Genomic DNA, 21,096 nt, shown 5'->3' with positions numbered 1-21,096 from the left:
CAACTCCGTGGATGAAACTGATTCAGCGCCATATTCAAGGTTGAAAGGTGATAACACAGTTGAATATTTCGACGTTGTACTATAAGCCTACAAAATTCCAAGTAACTCCTTTACCCAATTCCCCTTAAGAAACGACAAAACTCTTCATGCTCGTGACCATTATTTCTGGAAGTTACATCAAAAGGACTTTGTGTTAAGCGGAGTGAAATCCATTTCATCCAAAAGATTTAAACAGATAGGCGCCCCCGGTCAAGCCTATGTGGAGGATGACACCTGCCATTATCTCTTACAATAGTTAGAGATTTTGCCCCCGGTCCGACTGGAGATTGTCTTTTTCTTTGCGTGTAACTAGCCTATCCAGGCCGGTAGCTTGTCTGGGATTGTGGTCTCCCCTCTAGTTGCTTTTGTGACACCTTCCTTCCTTATTAGATCAGACCTATCTAGGATGACAATTTTTCCTCAGGTTAACGAGGTCGGCCTTCCCTGTCTGGTTGGTCTCGTTTGGGATATCGGTCTTCCTTATACTTTCTTCTGTGATGCCTTCTTTCCCTATCTGGTCGGACCTGTCTGGGATGGCGATTTTCTTCAAATCTGCGAGGTCGGTCTTCCCTACTAGGTCCGTCCATTTGGGATATTGGTCTTCCTTATACTTTCTTCCATGACGTCATCTTTCCCTGTCTGGGATGACGATTTTCCTCAAATCTGCGAGGTCGGCCTTCCCTGTCAGGTCGGTCCGGTCTGGGATGACGACCTTCTTTATAGTTTCTATGAGGTTTGCCTTCCCTGTTAAGTCAGTCCCATCTAGGATGGGGATTTTCCATATAGTTTTTTTCTGGGATGTGGAATGACATTTTTTCATAACTTATCAATTACCCTTCCTTGACCATCAAGTTTTTCATTCTAACATCCCTTGACTCTCTCTCGTTTAGTTCTTTTGCAATCAACTCTTTCAAATGTTGTTCCGTCAGAGTTAAAGTATTTGTTCGAACAGCTAGACACCTAAACCCCAGTCGTGCCCATGTGGAGAATGATATCTTCCATTATCTCTTATTGGAGTTAGAGATTTTTGGCGGTACGCACGAGTAACTTCGACCGGTGATTGCCTTTCTCTATCCCTGTAATTAGCGTGTATAGGCGGTAGTCACCCCTTGGCGGGGTGGTCATGATAATTATACCGCTCCTCCATGTTTTGTTGCTCGTGGTCGCAATGCCCGACTTCCCAGTCATGTCAGACATATCGCGGATGGCTATCTTTCCTGAAATTGATTCTTGGAGGTAAATCTTCCTTTTGAGATCGGACATGTCTAGGGTAGTAATTATCCTTGCCAATCCGATTCTCTCCATAAGTTCGGGTAATAGGGTCATTACTATTAGAGTGTGCTTCGTTTGATTGTGCTTGGGAAGCAGCATTCTTCGAGGACGATGAACTGGATCTTCAAGCGGTCACATACACTGGAATGGCCTGAATCTCTGCGGGGTCGCTTTGATGTAGTTGAATTGGCAACATCGTCCAATGTCCTTTCTCTCTTTGCCAACTTCCTTCTCAAGTTCCTATTCAAATTTTTGACTCATCGTAACTCACACTCAACCGTATTAGGGGTGTATTGGTTGTTACCATCACATTCCGTTAGTTGGTGTGAGAGTAATGTCCACGTTCATATCCATGTGGAACTGAAAGATCAACATGGACGGACGGCAGACCACTAATGGAGGATTACCTATTTGTAGGTTTTCTTGTTGCAAAGACTGTTGAGGGTGGTGACGGTGGCATTTGTACCGACGTTTGTGGTGGTGGAGGCGATGGTGCGACAGTTTGATGTTGAGGCGGATTGATCCTACGCTGGGAGCAACTTGATTGTTCAACGGTTCTTGCATTTGCCGGGCTTGAATTTCGAGGGTTGCAATTCCTATTGGCGGGGAGGAATATGTTGATTGTTTGGTTTGCTTCTTGTGCTTACCATCTTGATTACTTCATGTGATAATGGATTCTAGAAAACCACAGACGGCGCCAATTATGTTTCGCAATAATCTGCTTCAACATAACGAGCAATATGATGAAATGTGCACTAAGAAATAGATGGGAATTGATGGTTGTGAGAGATGAAACTAAAGCAAGATAATGGTTGCCTACATACCCAAGATCCGTTTCTCTAGGAATCAAGTTTTAACGTAGTTCACATTGAGAAAAAGTAGTTTTTATATGATGAAGAGAAAGAGTCCCTACGAGGATTGTGGTTTGTTTGTGTCAAAAGAATTGTTATCTCTTTGAACTTCTATCCTTATCTTCTACAATAATAAACCTAGACATATTTATAAATAGACCAAGAATTAGATGGGCTAGGGTTAAGCACGTGGGCTTAGCCTTTGGACTAGGCCTAGTATCGATTTGGATTCGTGGGCATAATAACCCACAAAGTGGGGGTCTATACAAGAATGATACCATTTAATGTTGTGGTTGACCGAGCTTTGGGAGTAATTGTCCGTTACAAGATGTTTGATCCCTTGTGCATTTAATGAATCGATGGTGTCACATTTACCTATCTCGGGGTCGTATCCACGACCTAATGTGCCTAGGTGGTACCTAGGTCGTGGGTGTCGACTGAAGAAGTTGTGACTTGGTTCTAGACCGTGGGTTGTAGAGACAGTTGAGAACGGAGGGTACTAACACAACCCCCTTCTTAGATCGTTGTTAGGATGACAACTATGTGAAAAGAGAGAATAAAGGTAAATGAATGTGAACACGGTCCAAATTGTAAATTTTTGAAAGGAAATAAACACTTCGGATTTTTGGCGAAACTTTTGGCTTAGATTTGTAGGCCGGATGGTGGAGTGAATACGGGCCAAGGTAGTGTATAAAATGATTACGTTGGTTTTTGGGAATGCCAAACGTTTTATGCTAACATAATTTGTGTGGTCATAAGCAGTTTTTCTGTTTTGCAAGTTTTCTCTTCATCAGTTCACACGAAAATAAAGTAAGAAGATAACTAGACTTTCGTAAACAGGTGCGTTTTTATCTGGTTAATCCCTTTTATTGTTTCAACTATTATGTCGATTACTTCTTCAAGTATGAGTGGTTAGGCTAGGGTAGGTAGATCGAGTGAAGTTGATTTGAGTGATGAGGTTGGGTGGTTGTCATTATAGGGTTAGTGGTGAAAGGAGTCCTCACTACAAGAAAATGGACTTTTGCCCACGGTCATGAACCTTTGCATACTTTCCTACACAATTTTGATCGTAGTAGTAGCTTTAATATTTTTAACCATAGTTTTGTTTCCCCAGGACTGTGGGTGCAGCCACGGCTGAAACCGTCAGGGCACGATTTTTAACCTTGACCACGGCTATTGCACTCATTTTGCCCGTGGAGATTAGGGCTCTAAAATAAGAAGAACAAAATAATTCAACACAAACAGTTCCCCTTCCCCAACTTAGCTTCTCCCCCCACTGCCACTTACCTTTTTTTCTCACTTTCTCCTTCACATCTCAACAAGGTAATTAAGGTAAGTACCGATTTTTTTAATTGCAAGCACCGATTTTTTAAAATTGGAAGAACGAACAAATTTAGTCCCTTCTCAAAAGCCCTAGGTCGTAACTATTATTCTTCAACCTAATGAAATAAACTTCCATCCCAACTTTGTGACCTAATCAGAGTTATAATTAAGTCGTTGGTATTTGAAGGTGGAGGGTGGACACATCTCTTCTTCTAATTTGTGAACAAATTGCAGAGATTCTCGGTAGATTGAAGTGAGGCAGACACCAATTAGTCATGGCATGTTTAAATAAACCCAAAGTTCAAATTCTTTTATGTTTTTTTATGTTTTAGTGTTTATTGGTAGAATTAGTCGTGTTGTGATTAGTCAGATTTAGTTGATGTTCACTCTCACTATTTTATTCAGCTAGTTTAGTTGCTGCCGAAAGGTTATCGATGTATTGAATTGCTTTGGCTTCTTTTTACAACTATATAAAACGTCGTAAGTCAGATTTAGTTAATGTTTTGTCGAATGGATTAGCTATGAGCTATCCTAATCTTGTCCAGTTTTTTCTTTACATTTCTAATACAATTTCCACTTACGACTTACCTAGCAAATTTTTTTTATCAAACTAAGCTAAATAAGTTAGCTCTCAATTCTTATAATACTGATCTTAATGGATCCTAATTAAGCATCAGCCATCAAAGAAAAAAGACCCAAGAAAAAAAAAAAGGTTTTCAACTACAGCACACTACCAAGTATCAAGTATCTCCAACGCTCTCTGAAGTCTTTTTAATGCGGGTGTTGGGTGGCCAAAATAACTGTAGGTAGCTTGAAAAACCGGTAGCTCTGTAAAAGTAACATCCTCCAAGTTGAACACCGGTATACTTTCACCGTTGTTCATATAAAATGCAGTTCCCAACATCCAGGAAAATCTAAAGCTGAAAAAGATATGAATGTTCCCTAATCAATGAGAATATTGAGTCTCCCAAGTCAATTACCTCAATCCATTGCTTTTCCTTTTGATCCCACATATATACTCTGCGTAGTACGGGTATAGAATAACCGTTCAATATTTATAAATCCTGAGGACTAAAAGTTGACCTTTTGGAAGTAAATTGAAGATTAGGAATGTTAAGTAGACCATTCCAAATAGATGGTTTAACACCAGGGCAAAGATTAAGACCAGAGGAAGTAATTTTGGGTTCTAGTCTTGGCGATAAGTCTCTGAGGAGTAGTCCGTTTTTGTTTGTTGAACAGATTTCTGTTACCGCTGTTGTTATTTTTTGAATCCATGGATTTGCATATCAAGTGTTTGAAAAAAAAAATGTAGAAGTTTGAAATTTTGATGGGTAATTGCTTGATTCGGCCATGATAAAAGCACGTTGTGCTCGAACCAGCCATCCATTTTAATCTTGACATTTTCAACAAGTTTTTGACCCTTTTGCCCTTCCTTACAACAGTCTCTTTCCTCATGCCACACTCTCTACTCTGCAACACTCTCTCTCTCCTCTTGTACTTCTGATGTTGACAAGCACATAGATAGTTGCCCGTTAGATTCAACCCAACAAAAATGAAAACCTGGTAGTCATTTAAACCAGTAGAATTACCTATTGTGGAAATGAGGGAGTAGCAATTTCTTGTTCTACTATCAGCAACTGTTTCGTAGTTTTTGTTGTAAGGACATAAAACAACGTTGACCTCGATTTTTGTGCTAAACTATAAAAGTTTTTACAAACTGACAAAGTTTCTAGTTTTTTTACTTCATCTTCTTAATTATCCTCTTCTTCGTGATTTTGGTAAGGTTTTTCATGGAGGACAAGAACACAAATCTTGATAATGGATTTTTCTAAGGTTCATCTTCTTGATTATCCTCTCTTTCTACGGTTTTCATTGTTTATTGATATGTTTTGAACTTTGGTTCGTTTCTAGGTAGTTTTGGGTTTGTTTTTACGTAGTAGTGTATATAATTTTTTAAAGGTTCCATAGTTGTGTTTACTATTTCCATGTTGATTTTGTTCTTGTTGCATAGAGTGAAGAAGTATGTAACAGGTGAGGTGAAATTGAAAGTGTTTGATGTGTATATTTCATTAGAAGGATTCATGTGTCTTGTGGAAGGCTTGTCCAAGCACATGAAATTGAGTTTTTGTGTGATGTACTTGATGAACAAGTCCCTTTGTAGATCAATGAAAAAATTGACTACTTGAATATGATTCAAAAGCAGAAGAAGACAACTGTGCAGTTATTGTGGTGAGCTTAGATTGCCTTTTTCAGCCGCTAGCCTCGCAGTTTTAGCAATGAAGATCAGATAGATGCTACCATCGCCTACACTTACATATACCGCCAACAACTTGGTTTTTTTGGAAATCCCACTTCCACTTCACAGATCACCTTATGGAATTTTGGCACGTTTTTTGTATAAGTTTGGAAATGAATCGATGTAATAGTATTTTGTTGTTTGTGAAGCGGCCGGTTTAGTATGCTTGAGTGTCAGCACAGTAACTGTTAATGTTCACATGTTTTGTTTGTGATAATATCAGGCTGTTAATGTTCACATGTTTTGTTTGTGATAATATCAGGAGTACCATTATATCAGTGTTGTTTATAAATGAGAGAGAAATTTGTATGAAAACTCAATAAGAAAAGAGTATTTAGCATTCACAAAACTACAAGAAAACAGGTTTTACCCCACGATCCAAAATCGAAGGAAAATGTCTTTTCCCTCGGTTTTAGACCATTCAGCAGATTTGTGGGCATTTTGTAAGGGCCGAAAATGGTCTACCCAATCATATTTGTGGATAAAGCCTACCAATAGCGACAGTCTTTGTGTCAACTATTGTCATCGGTATGGCCATGGCAGAAACCGTTGGATAATCCGTAACAAAAAGTCACTTTTTCCTACGGTTTTGGTCCGTAGAAAAAAGTCAGTTGTTTCTACGGGTTCAGTCTGTGGGATCTACTGTTTTTGCTACAGCTATAGACCGTGGCAGTCATTTAAATAATAATAATAATAATAATAATAATAATAATTGATATTTCAATTCTTAGATCTTTTCACCTGCTATCCACAAATAACCACCAATCACCTAGCAAAGGTCTTACACCTACAAATAACCACCAATCACCTAGCAAAGGTCTTACACCTACAAATAACCACCAATCACCATAACCATCCTACACTTTATTAATTATCCCGAAAGATCTATAAAAAAAAGCTCGCAAAGCCAAGGATTGAATTAACTAATATCCCGAAAACAAGTATGATAAGTACATCTGATCAAATACTAATTTTTATTACTACAAATTACAACCAAAAAGTCACACATAATGAGTATGCGAATTCAGAAATTTGATGCACCAAAACGAAATAAACATTTCTTCAAAATCAATTAGATTTGAGAGTAAAACTTATCCTCATCTCCTTCGACTATTTAGGCCTTAACACTTCATGAATCTTGTATCCTAAGAATAACATAAAAGTAAAATTTGTAAGACATAAGCAAAATAAAAGAAACATTCAATCCTGAATTGAGTCAATATAATGCTAATTTCAAGCATTACCAAAGTACCTCAAAAACTTTCCAACTAAGTGCCTAAACTAGTAGCCACCGCGATTGCATGCATTCTCCTCATTGCCTACATGTGGCTTCACCCAGGAGAAAAGTCGAAGATTATGGGACGCCCTGTGATTTAATCACATCTCCAGGTCAACTTAACTAAGTAAACAATTATAAGATTCATAACCAAGTAAGTATACTGTATACATCCTTATTCGATTCTAAAACATTATTAAGAAACTCCTGAAAAACTTACTTCCAAAGGACCAAACTGCAACAAGAGAGAACAAAGAATACCATTTTTTTTAAAAAAAAAAAAATTTGGATGAAGGATATCTAGGCAACACGAAAGATGTGTCTACTACAAATAGCAGACTAGGGTAACATAAGAAGACAATGGCACATGCATTAGTAACTATAGTTCTTCCAATCATAGAAATAATTCTCCAAAGATCCTTAGGTGAAACCGGTGTCTCAGATAAGTAATCTATTTACAGCAACTCAGATCAACCTAAGCAACATAAATTGGTTGCATCTTAAACAAAAATTCTCATTCAAGTTGTTCCGCAATCAAGAACCTCAAAAAAAGATCCATGTAAAAATCATGGATCTTTACATGGCATGGGCATGGGACTTCGGCACTATATGTGTTCATACTGGTGTTGAAAGGTAATGACTACTTTAAACTTTAAATTGAGCAACATCATCAATAGATTGTTTATTCATTTGATCTATTATGCTTTATCAGAATATAGTCCTTACTTTTCTGATGTACAAAATTTTCTAATTTAGTTTTTACTTTCATAACTCTAGCCATGCAGTGCTCATTACATTAACCACTCATGCTTAACCCTTAGGCCTCTGAAAATGCTTCGTCAAAAATGCAACAAAAAAGAGCTAATGTGTTTTGCTGCTCCAAATCAACAGAGTAAATAGAGAGACACTATCTTAGCTAGAGAATGTTTTCTAAGCTCAATTACATTTTACGTTGACCAAAGAAAGTGTAGCGTGTAGACAAAAGTTTCTCAAAAGAAAAAGTCTTGACTATAGAATATAGGTTCATGATGTGTGAATATCTCCTTCAGTAGAAGATACAAAGGGCTAAAATGCTTACTGATACAGAATTAATAGAAATACAGTGTCACGAGATCATATACAAGAGCTGGAAAATATTTTTATTTGAAGTCTTACCTCAGTATTTTATGCATTTCTGACAATTGAGCTTCGAGTGGCCTTGATTGATTCGTCGGATCCACGAAAAGCAGTTCAACCAACTTACATCAAAATCCCGATACCTTGGATGCCTTACCTTGTCGGTTTGAAAAATAAAGAGAAAAAAAAAAAAAAAAAACATTCAAGCTCGGCCGGTGAGGTGCATTACCTCAACAGTTTGAGTACTACAAAAAAGCAAAACGGTAATATAAGATTTCTTAGTCAGGTACAAAACTAAATAGAAATTACAAAATAAGGTCTATAGTAAAAAGGAAAATGTAAGACCAAGAAATATGTACCTTGTACCCAAGAAATCCTAAATATTTACATCGTGGTCCAACTTCTTAAATGTTTTCTTTAGCGCCTATACTCTCAAAAGAAACAGAAAAACGTAGCTTAAAAATATAGCAATCGATGGTCCATAAAAGAGAACAGACCAAAACAATTGACTTAGAGGCTTTCCAACTTCCCTGTTTCAACAAAATGCGAACAATCAACTCATTGCATTGAAGATTTAATAATTATAATAATAATGCTAAGGAGTTAATAATATTTAGATGAGTTAAATATTACCTTTTGCCCTTTCCCCGTGGAGTTAATTGAGCAAATTTGGCAATAATTTCTATAGAGCTGCCAGGGGAAAAAAAACGTGAACATAGTTTGTGAGTTCAACAAGGAGACATTACAGTATAATCTGATATAACCAAGATAGACTACGTAAACCGAAAATAAAAGGTCATTTTATTTCATAAAGAGCTTTCATCACTAACAAACCTAGAAAGAAACAGAAAGATTCTATTAAGGATTCTTTAAATCAGCTTCAGTCAACACGACTATTTATACAAATACATAGAGAACCAGGAAAAGGTCCAAAACATAAAAATCTCAGACCTCATCTGTCTCCAAAACAGAAGTCTTCTCCAACTAACAACAAGGCTAGACAAGAAAACAGAAAGAAGCTATCCTTTTCAAAGCCTCCTGCAACTTTCTTCCAATCAACACATTAGAGCACCATTTGCAGAAAATTGTGACCTCTAAATGGGAGAGGAGGAAAGCATCCCCGAACAAACTAAAAATGTGATTGTGCTATTTTACACAAAATACAAATGTCCACAATAAAAATCGACAACTAATGAGATAATCAGCAATGAGAAATTGGGGCTTTATCTCCAATTTCACTTCGAACGACCTTGACACCTATTTAAAGAATGTCAGGAATGAATTGCCACGGGAAATAACACTAAAGACCTTGGCCTTTGTTTAAATAATGTCGGGGAACTAATTGCCAAAGGAAATAACAAGAGACCTAGAACTATGGATTGCCATCAAGCAATACACAAGCAACTAAACCTCACCATCAAGCGATGGAAAACAACTAAACTCAATCAGAGAAATCACTAAGGCCTTTCCTAAGAAAGGTAAAACAGAGAAATAGACGAGGAACCAACTCACAAGTGTTAAGGCCAGTGGTCCCCTCAAGGTTCTTCCTTAATTCAATTTAAACGTCATTACACATTCTAGAACGAATTATTTTGACATACCCATTTTGGCAAATTTGTATTCCTTCCCACACGACATCCATAGGCTGATATCATCTTGTTGTTAACCAACCTTTCCCCGTTCCATGGGTAATATCAAAACAAAATTTGCTTCTTCCCACAGTCCCTCACTAATCCTACAAGGGAAATCTCCATGACGCACTAACTTTACTGCCAAGATCACTAAAACACAAATCTAACTCTAACTAGATAAATCAGTTGCGAGATTACCACACCAAATCCAACTGAAAATTTTGTAACGCAGAGTCGAAAAACTAAGGAAGCCAAGTGAACAAATACAAGCACCAAGAAAAATCAGGACATAAACCAATGCAAAGACTGTACCAAACTCAAATAAACGAAGAACAAGAATAATTTGTTCTCAGAAGAATTTCAACAAACAAATTCCCTACCATATTGAATCACCCAACAGTCAACACCCAATCAAAACAAGCCAATTAATAATCAACTAAAAGGGAAAGTAACAAACAAACCTTTAATTCAGTTTAGCTGCTGCGATGCGAACCAAAAACTCAATTAACCAAACCCTTTGCAAAAGATAACCAATTTGTTAAGGTTTACATAGAATTTAACTAGACATAGAAACCAGATACATAGAGGAGAAAGAAGAAGCTAGCTTAGGGTTACCTTGATTCGTCTCCCTCATTTAAGAAAGCCATATCTGAAATGAAGGAACCCAAACAATATTTTATGCACCTGAAAAACGCCCAAATCAGAACCCAAAAGTAAAAATTAAAGAAATTATTGTAATTAAACATTACCCTCTTAAATCTAAACGAAGAATAGAAGAAAACAACATAAAGAGGAAACCCTAGAACCCTAGGTTTTCAAGCCCAAACAAAACCATAGGAAGAACTAAGAAGAAGAAAAGGAGGAGGAAGAAATAGTGAAGTACCAGTGTCGGAGGATGAAGAGCAACGATAACAGTTACAGCGTGAAGCAAAGTCGCATACTGTGGCCCGTAGGTGGCTGCCATTGGTGGTGTTTGTGTTGCTATGTTCTCAACTTTATCATTCATGGAACTATATTCCAATCGATCTTTGCCTACGGTTTACAGGGGCGAAAAATAACTTTAAGCCGTGGAAAGGGCTTCCCCACACGAGAATCCAACGGATAAAACCGTGGGTAGCAGCCACGGCCTAAAATTGTGAACAGCCGTAGGTAAAAGTTGAAGAACCACGCCACTTACCAACAAAGAAATAATTAGCCGTGGGAAAATATGTGACAGCTCGCATCCGTGGCTCCAAATACTGGGCATCCGTGGCAAAAAACACAATTTCTTGTAGGTGTTGGGCTGGACGTGCCATTCTAAACTGAGGTAACTGGCAACCTATAATATATGATACATATTTTGAAGCCACAAACAAAAACACAATTAAGACTATCAGGTTGACTTTAATATACACCTATAACTTACAAAATAGTATTACCCAATAACAAGTTAAACAAAAGTTAACTTTGATAAGATTATTTAATATCAAGTAAAGCAAAAGTGTAGCATTTAATAACACATACTGAAGTTGTGAAGTTGAGAAGTAGTAACTAGCATCTCAGTGCCATATTTCACCATTGTTCCCACCCAACTCAGTTACAGCTTGTCCATTGTTCAATATTTAAAAAAAAAAATTCTTATACAAATAGCCAAAATGTTTTGAAGTCCCATCCTTTGTAAAATTGACTAGAATTAGAAGTTTCTGATGGTTAGTACCTCGGAATATGTCTGTACGTAAATAAACTGGTGAGATGAAGAATCTAGTTTGGGCGGGAAAAATCTTTGTCACGTGTTAGGAACGATACGATAGCATTAATTATTTGTCGAACAGTTGAAGAAATGATGGTTTTTTAACCTTTAATTGGCACGTGTCGGTAGTAATATGTGTGTGCTATAAGGACTATTCGATGTTCCTTTTCGGACAAAAAATATCGCCCAAATTGAAACCCTTGAAGCCCTATTTTCCGACCATTTCCAATCTTTCAAAAATGAGAAAACATAATTTGACTATTCGTATGTTACTCGATAAAATGCATAAATTGTTCAAGACATTCACTACTGCAAAGCAGGAAGATTTTAAGAAGTCTTGCTTCGGGAAGTTCTTAAGCATTAATGAGAGAATGCACACCACTACTACGCTAGTCTATGCTGTATTGGGACACCAAGTAGGTAAACTTTGCTACCGAATCGGTAAGAAGGATTTAGTGTTTAAAAAAAGTGATGCTCTTATAATGGGTCTTAGTGTGTCACGGTAGACGTGAAGATCCCATCCCAATTTCATGCAAGGTTTTTTAAAGGAACCACGGTTTCTGAAACAGAAATATTGGAAGCTAGAAACTTGGCAAAATCAAGTGTTGGTGAAGAAAGTCAGAATGATGTGTTTAGGCTGAATAGGTTGTATGTATCTTTATTGCGGTTGTGCTTCCGGGATCTACTAGGGACTGGTTGATGGGAGGTATATTGATCTTGCCAAGAATTTAAATGCATTTGACAACTTTCCTTGGGGCACACACCTGCTTTGAAATGTTGGAAGAGTATTTGGAAGACATATATAATCATGTGAGTGTCGGAAAGGATTCTTCCGTAGTTTATGGTTGTTTAATTTGTTTTGTTATTTGGGTATATCTTCACATCCCATCTCTTGGGGTTCGAAGACAAATTGATGGTAGGTTCCCAAGAATACTAGATTGGGTAGACTTGCCTTCAAGAAACATACATCTACATACTTGTAAGAAAAATATTCAGCCTTTTAAGGGGAAGGCAGTGGTATTGGAAAGTCTAGATCTGTTTGAAAGAGAAATGAATGAAGAAGTGATAAAAGATGCTTTGGCTCAACAGCCCATGCAAAGTGGTGCAGCAGTTTCAAGGAAATACAATAATGAGGAACTGTTTCAAAGACAGACAAAACTAATTAAAGGCCTAGTAAGTAACTTGTTTTCTTTAATTTACTGTTTTCAACAATATTGCATGTTGTTTCCCCAAATATGTCAGCAATACTTATAAAAAGTACTAATAATATATGGGTAACAAGTTTTTGACATTTGAAGTACTCATATAATCTTATAATGTTATAGAAGCTGTAATATGATATAGGTACCCTATTATATAGTCTTGAATTGGAATCGCAAATGTTAGAAACTGGTTGTTATATGAAACACTAATAATGTGTTGTTGTTGAATTGCATGTCTCAGCATTTCTTCTTATATGAAGCACTAATATGTTACGGTACCATAATTAATATATTGTTGAACAATATATGTCAGCAACAATGTATATATTGTTTTTCTGTTGTGGTTTACAAATAGTGAAGTGGGATCTTAATTATATTCTTTGTTATGTGCTCTGATTAATCTAAAACAGGTTACTAATGAGGTTAGGGTTGTTGGGGATATACTCCAGAGTGAAATAAGGACTGGCATGGAAACAATAATTTAAGAGATTGTTCATGGTGGGTTGAAAGGTGGTATGGAAAGTTCAGAGGTTGAGGTTGTGAAATGGCCTAGAACAAGGAGTAGAAGTTTAGAGGTTGAGGTTATGAAAGGAACTAGAACTAGAAGGCCAAAGAAGGCAAGCAATGTAGCTGATGATGCTATACTGAAAACCCTAACAAGGTCTTCCCAGCAGAATGTTCACTCAGAACCTAAGAAAGGGAGTTCATCCTGCTTCTAAGAAAGTTACCTTTGAGGTTTCTCCTAATTCCTCATATCAAAGAAAAAGAGCATTGGACAAGGATCAAAGCCTTGAAGTTCGGGAGATACTTCAATACCACCCGATATGGAATAAAGAAAAGGAAAGTGGTCAAAGGTTGTGGTATCTCGAAGTTCAGCCATCAAGGGCAAGAAAAAGATGAGGCTATAAAGGTTAGTGAGAGGCAAAACTTAAAAAAAAAAATATCAAATCAGTGAGAGAGAACAAGGGAACGGGAGATGAAGCTTAAGGAGGAAGAGACACACAAATAAAGAAGAAAGTTGATCCAGGTTGAGTCAGATGAAGTTGAAGATGTTGAACAACAACAAAGAGGGCAAAATGATTTGGAGTCAGTTGCTGCAAGTGCTTTGCAACAGATTAGTAAGGACATACCAAAAGGGACATACCAAGAACATATTGTGAAGCTGGAGGAGGATCTGGTGGGGGTACAGACTGCTATAGTACCTTATGCTGAATCTGCAATACCATTTTACTGCATGTACCATTTTACTCTCCTTTGGCTAGTGTTTTAGTCTTTCCTCCTAGTGATATTGATGGGGAAGCAGTCCTGAATAGAGAAATGGAAAAAATCAGTTTTGCTTCACTATTGGTTGGAAGTGTAGAGTCCCTGACATAACCGAATTGCCAAGCCCTATCACCATCAGAAGGTGCAAGCACTGAAGATGTTGTGGCATCTGTATATGATGATCAAAAGAGTGTGGGTCAGCATGATGCTGCTGATTTGGAGGCCCCTGATGTGGTACTCATTCACACTGAAATGGAAATGGAAATGGAAATGGATAAGAAAACTGAAGAGAGTGGCCATAGAAGGAGGAGGAGGAAAAAAAAAAACTAGGAAAAGAAAGTACTAGTTTATAGGAAGAGAAAATGGGAAAGGAATGTGACTCATTGATCAAGGTTGCTCTGTCATCAACCTTTTACAAGAAAACAACTATCACAGGTGAGGTAAATGTTGTTAATTATTACTGGAAAAAGTTCAGTAGGAAGAAGGATCAACAGAGCTCTCCAGATATAAGAGTTTTTGGGTACGATCAAGTCATTTCAGTGCATAATTTTCATTCATTACATGGAAGACAGTGGGTGGATGGTGAGGTAATGAATCTACCATTAGTAATTTGCTCTACAACTATCAACAACTTGGTATTAATATGCAAAGTAAACTACTATAGAAAGTTAATTGTTGCTAATTACTATATGATTCTTTTCTAGGTTCTCAGCTTATATGTCAAGGTATTGATAAGGTGGTATAAGCAGCACTGTAAGGAACATGCCATTCCATAAGAGGAAGTATATGGGTTGTGGAGGATGTTTACTTTCTTTGTGAGTTCTCTATACTTTAATACTAAGTTTCTTTTGAAGCTTACTCATTATACTTTTTAAGTTTGATAAGCTTCATCATCACTTTTGTGGATGTAGAAATTCATCATAAGAGAGTATGGGATACTTCAAGAAAAAGCTACAAGAACCAAGTTTTTGAGCTGCAAGCCCATATGAGAAAGTGGGTAATGGTTTATTTGTACCATCTGGATGAGATTGTTAAAAAGAGTATTTGGACCCCTTTGAAGGAAGGATTAGAAATCAACCGCACCCAATAAAGGGTAATGGAGTAATTATACATCTTCAAGTTCATGGTAGTCTTTGGATTGTTGATGTCTTTAACCTTAAAGAGATGAAAGCGCACCTATGATTCTCTTAGTGGAAACCAATTTTTGATGAACAACTTGATTTGGAGAGAATGATTCCTTATATGCTCAGGTGTGTTGATCCAAGCTCCCTTTGTTAATTTGAACACATCATGGGCTCGTGAATTTGTTAGTGTCACCACAACAACGTGATTCAACAAGACGCGTTGTGGGTTGTATTGCCTTTGCCTTTATAGATAGTCTTCTTAGAAGTATTCCCGAGAGGGTAAAACCAAATTGACATGCAACCATTTAGAATGCGGCTAAGGATTGGAATGGATATTATATCCGTGGATTAAATCTAGATGAAGTGGTTAAGAAGAGAAAAGAATTAAAAAGAGGTTAATGAAAAGAAGTCCGCAATTAGAGAGGACCAATGACACCTTCAGGTGTGAGCAAGAGGAGAAGGGTGAGAACCAAGTGGTTTGATTGGCTCCCCAAATAATGCATTTTATTACCCGTGATATTGCTGCATTACGGTCCAACTACGCTTTAACGAAAAAAGACAACTCATAGCTTTTTTTGCCTTTTCAGATTAAGGAGTATTTCGGACCAATTTATCATAAAAGGCGCGTCTTAGCACCAAAATGAACCTTAATCACGCTTATTATGAAGATCAATAGTTACTGTGGAAAAGTGCTAAAAAAGTCAAAGTCAATTGGTCAAAGTCAACGGTCAAAGTCAATAATCAAAGGACTCAAATCAGAAGACCAAAAATGGAGGCCCTTATTTCAAATTATGAAGACTTATTCCTAAACCTACCTTGGTAAAAAGGCACCGATAAAGCAAAAACAAAAGCAAAAGTGAAAGGAGTGAGGTGTATAATTTAGAATTGATGAGGGCAAATCTATAAATGGCAAAAGTAGGGGTATATAATAAAAAAGCAAAGGAGAGAGAACTCATCCATTGTCTTAGGATCCAAACCATTTGGTTTGTTTATTTTCTTGTCTTGTTTTTCAATTTATGTTTTTAATTTCTTGTTATTTCATTTATTACTTGTTCTTTGTTTCAATCTTCATCTTGTTCTTGTTTGCTTATTTCATTTCAATGTTTTAATCAATCTTCATTTCATGTTTTCAAGTCATTTTAAAAAACAATCAAAGCTTTCAAGTTCGTTAGCTTAGAACTTTTCTAATATTCAAGAGTTTGCCTTTCTTCTTCTATCTCCCTCACTCAAACTCTAAACAATTTAGGATGATCCTCAACTTCTAAACTCTTTTGAAGTATACTCACTACAATATTAAATCTTCAAAATGGCACGCCGCCATGGATTGAAGGAGTGAGAGTGATTGGTTGAGAATCTAAGAAGGGAGCATCATTCTCACCTCTCCATTTCTATTTTTTTTTTTTTAATTTTTTGTCATTTTAATTTTTATTGTTTCTCTGTCTTGAGATACCTTTTTGCAAATCAGTTTGCGGAAAACAAAGGTGGAGAGGGAGTGATCAAATAGGTGAAAAGACAATGCCATCCACCGGGCCCGGCCGGGCGGCCACGCACATTTGGTCACCTTTCAACACAAGTGTTTGCGATTTTTTTCTAGGTCCAGTTCATTTGTGACACACGGTTGTACTTCGAGCCCGTGATTTTTATAATAAAGTAGGAGAAAACAGTGGAACTTGTTTGTAATAGTTAATGATAAAAAGAAAAACGAAAAAAAAGGAAAACTTGGTTTTTGATTGATTTCTTATGATGAACAGGATTTAAACTTGGTTTAAGTTAATACTTACTAAGGGATTAGAGTTTTAATTGCCTTGAGAAGTTCAAGTGTGTGAGGCAAGTTATGTATTATAGCTTACACACTTTGAATCAACTTAGTAATCAACACTCTAAGTCTAATTGACTCTAGTTAATTTAGGTAATTAATCTAAAACTAGTTAATTAGATTAGTGTAATCTTAGTTTAGTTTTGAGTTTTAGCCCTTGAAGGCAAAGTTGTATAAATTGTCAAAAATCCAACTTGTGGGCTTTTTAAGTGGGCCTTTATTGTAACTTAAAACAGCGTAAAGTTCGAAAGGTTGGGCCCGATTCTCAGATCAAGCGCCAACCGACGTCGTCTTCTCCTCAAGTATTGTGTAAGCACGGCTTGAGAGGTAAATTCTAAACCTCCTCGAAGCCCAAGTAAGAGGATACTTCTGCGTGTTCAAGCATGCTTACGTGATTATTTGAAATTTATTTTTGGCATTGCAAATTTACATTCGATGCGTAAAATTTGAACCCGAGCCATAACAACCATTGGAAAGTCATTTTAATGTAGGTAAATTGGGCGTTGCTTGATTCTTGAAAGCCCTAGACAAAAAAAAAAAGTAATTAAAATCAATCAACTAAAGCCCAAGTAGTCATGCTCCTCCGAGAAAAGGACAAAAATATAGCCAACGAAGATTTAGAGTAAAACAGATTAGGTGGACTGACTACCTTCCTTACTCCCTCCTCAAGATTCATCGCGGAGTGAGATTCTTGGTAAGAGACCACTTGGTGAAGCGATTTGCCTACTCTTACGAGGCGGCGTGTAGTAGAGCCTTATCCTAGTTACCAACTGTTCCTTTGAACAAGGCTTAGTAAAATATAGACCAAAACAAAGTTTTCAAAACTCCATCCTTGGAAAAACGAATTTTGATTTCTTGAGCATGCATTACCTTTGTTTGCGCATGTTAGATAGTTTTGGGGTCTTGCTAAAAGTGTATGATACTAGCGTTCATGCACTTTTAGTATTAGCAAGAATAAAACTTACTCACGTAGGAGAGTTAATTCGACCCTAGACAATCTCCGTTTCTAGTCCTCCATCTCTTTAAGATGGCTAATTGAAGTAGTGCAATTTGAAGAGCCTCTCTCCAACTTCTACACATCATTGCAAGATGGACTTCCATTTTGTACATGACTTACACCACTTACGAGCAATTTTAGGATTCCCTTTGAAAGTGTTCAATCTTCTACCCATCTTCCACGGGTTAGAACATGAGTTACCGCACGAGCATCTACTTGGGATACATGAAGTATGTAATACCTTTTATCATCCAGTGTCACCGGCGATCAAGAGTCACGCTTTGGCTTCTCTCACGTAAGGCCGACTCTTTTCGATACATGGGAAAATGTTGTGTTCTCTTTCATGAAGAAGTACTTTCCTCCAAAGAAAATGAAGAGATAAGAAGCAAGATCGCTTCTTAGCGACGACATAGTCCGAAAGTGAGACATTTTCCTCGAAGTATGGGATAGATTCTTTAACCTACTCCATTCATGTCCTCACTATAAACTAGAAAAATCCACTCTTGTCCAATGTTTCTTCAAAGGCCTTCTCCCATTAACACAAAGTAACCCTCAACATCATGAGTAATGGTAATTTTTTGGATAGAGGTGCAACTGAAGTTTTAACCTTTCTTGAAAACCAAGCTAAAAAGAGTACCCATTGGGGCGACATAAAAAATTACAAAACAACCCAACCAAGTACAACTAAGGCTAGTGGTATTTTTGAGGTGAAATCAGATCCATAAATCAAAACCCTAATAGAAACCCCTCACAAGAAAGATAGATGCCCTCACAACCAAACAAAAGACCAAACCCCCATTGTCATGAACGTAAATACCTTACCATGCAATTTTGTCTAAATTTAAACCATATATATGCCACCTATCAATTGATCACAAACCTATTGTCACTTCAGCGGAAAAGAAGTATGTGCTTTCAATGTACCCAATGCACCATGGAGACAACATCCAAACTTCGGCATGGACAAACATTCCACAAAACCAAACACCACCGGGTTTCAACAAACCAACAAATACCTTCGTAGACAAGGACAAGGACAAGGTATCTATAACAATCGAGGAACAAAGCATTAGTTCTATCGGTTTAACTAGAACTATCAAAAACTAACCTATCAACAACCAAAGAGACCTAGTCCCGTTACATAACCATCAACTAGTGTCCAAACAGATAAGCCCACCAAAATAATGCTATCTATCATGCAACAAAGAAACGAAATCCTAACATCCATGTAAGAATCTCTGAACTTGTTAGTCCAAGAGCGAAACCAGAAAAATTCATTTCAAGGCCAAAAGTTTAAAACCTTCCAACCTAAGAGAAGATTAATCCACATCGGCGTTGCATATGGCAAAACTATTAGCAACAAGATAGTCTTACCGTAGAAGACCACACACTATAGAGGTAACCATTTCCAAGTACCGTGACCGAAATTGCAAACCAAAATCGTCCACATATCCCTAGCAATGTTCCAATCCCTAAACCATCAATTCCTCCACCTTAAACCGGTTAGACAATACAAACCAAAGGCACATTTTCCAGCTCGCCTAATGACACCCAAGGAGGATGAAAATTTTGATGAAATCGGATAAACATTCAAAAGCCTAACCATAAATCTTGTCATTTTTCGATGCCATCAAACATTTTACCCAAGCATGCCAAATTTCTTAAGGATATGTGCACCAACAAAAGAAAAACTAACATTCCAAAAGATGCCTTCCTTACGTAAACAATTTCCATCCCTCACGAGACCAACTAAATCATCAAATATAAAGTTCCCTGGTCAGTCTCTACCATCCCTTACACTATAGGAGACAAGTACACAGCTAGCTGTCGCCTTTACGATCTTGGAGCAAGTGTTAACCTCCTTCCATACTACCTCTTTTAAAACTTCGGTTTCCGCGAGCTTACACCTACCACCCATGACATTGAAATTAATGAGCCGATCCATCAAATACCCAAAAGAGTGGTAAAAAATGTCAAGGTTAAGGATTTTAACTACCCTATTGATTTCGTCATCATCAACACCGAAATTGCTCATGATGCCATACCCATCATTCTTCTAGCCCATTCTGGTAACCGCCAACGCCTTCATAAATTGCCAAAATGGATCTATGACCATGTCTTTCTAAAACCTCTTAGGAGAAGTCAATGTTTTCAAGATGATGCAATAGCAGATGGAAGAGTTGGATGATGAAGTTAGTATGATAGGCGGTGTAGTTCAAGAGTCTTGTCGCGGACCGGACTTTCTCGAGAAAATGAGGTGCATCGGTTCTTATCCTTTGAGATTCAGAGTTCGACATGGATCGGTATAAAGAAGATACCTCGATAGCTTTGGAATCAAATCCCTTATGCGCTTCCGGATTATGAGTTACTTGAGCGAGAAAAGAGACATCACAAGCCCGGTGTTTTCAATAGAAGAACAAGATCTGTAGAGACATTGTTACCCATAACACCTACTCATGCTCTTAAACCTCTCTCCCCGACCTAAAATATATCTATCTTGATACATATGGTACACATCCCATTATCATTTCATCCCAGTTGTCAAAAGAGGAAGAGGGCTTTGATTAGAGTGATTCAAAACACCGTTTTGCCATTGGTTGGTCTTGATGATATAAAGGAATTGATCAAAGATTTGCACCCACCGGATTCACGGAAGAAAATGCCAAAACCTCTAAGAGAGCCACAACGCCGGTTAAAATCAAGTATGAAAGAGGGTAGTAAAGGCGAGAGATCCTGAGATTGCTAGATGTTGGAATCATTTACCCCATATCCGATAGTGAATGGGTCACTCTATTCATGTGGTGCCATAGAAATCTAGGATTACTATGGTCCGCAGAATGAGGAAGGAAAGTTAATACCATCACGTGTTCCCATCATGTGGAGGATTTGTATTGATTATCGAAGTGAATGTCAGAACTAGGAAAAGATAATTTCCCCCGCCATTTGTAGATTAGATGCTTGAACGTTTAGCGGGGCATGCTTATTACTATTTCTTGGATGGGTATTCAGGGTACTTTCATATTTTAATTGATGAATCGGATCAAGAAAAGACTACCTTCACTTGCCCTTTTGGAACATATGCCTATGCACATATGCCTTCGGGTCTCTATAATGCATCCGCTACCACATTTCAACGCCGCATGCTACACATTTTCAAATTG

At 37.4% G+C, this 21,096-nt stretch overlaps 1 long non-coding RNA gene across 1 annotated transcript; it reads right to left on the bottom strand.

Moving 5' to 3' along the window:
* Window positions 1–6,669: 6,669 nt before the first annotated feature.
* LOC147480659 (uncharacterized) lies at window positions 6,670–10,834 on the bottom strand. Its single transcript, XR_015204691.1, has 8 exons — window positions 10,688–10,834; window positions 10,420–10,488; window positions 10,266–10,319; window positions 8,807–8,863; window positions 8,533–8,703; window positions 8,213–8,295; window positions 7,034–7,147; window positions 6,670–6,926 (listed from the first exon to the last, which is right to left on the bottom strand). It is a non-coding gene; the product is annotated as an uncharacterized LOC147480659 (long non-coding RNA).
* Window positions 10,835–21,096: the final 10,262 nt, after the last annotated feature.

Source organism: Coptis chinensis, chromosome 8 (genome assembly GCF_015680905.1).
Source record: "Coptis chinensis isolate HL-2020 chromosome 8, ASM1568090v1, whole genome shotgun sequence".
Classification (NCBI taxonomy): Eukaryota; Viridiplantae; Streptophyta; class Magnoliopsida; order Ranunculales; family Ranunculaceae; genus Coptis; species Coptis chinensis.
The sequence above is the reverse complement of the archived record's forward strand: the minus strand, read 5'-3'. Positions and strand labels throughout refer to the sequence as shown.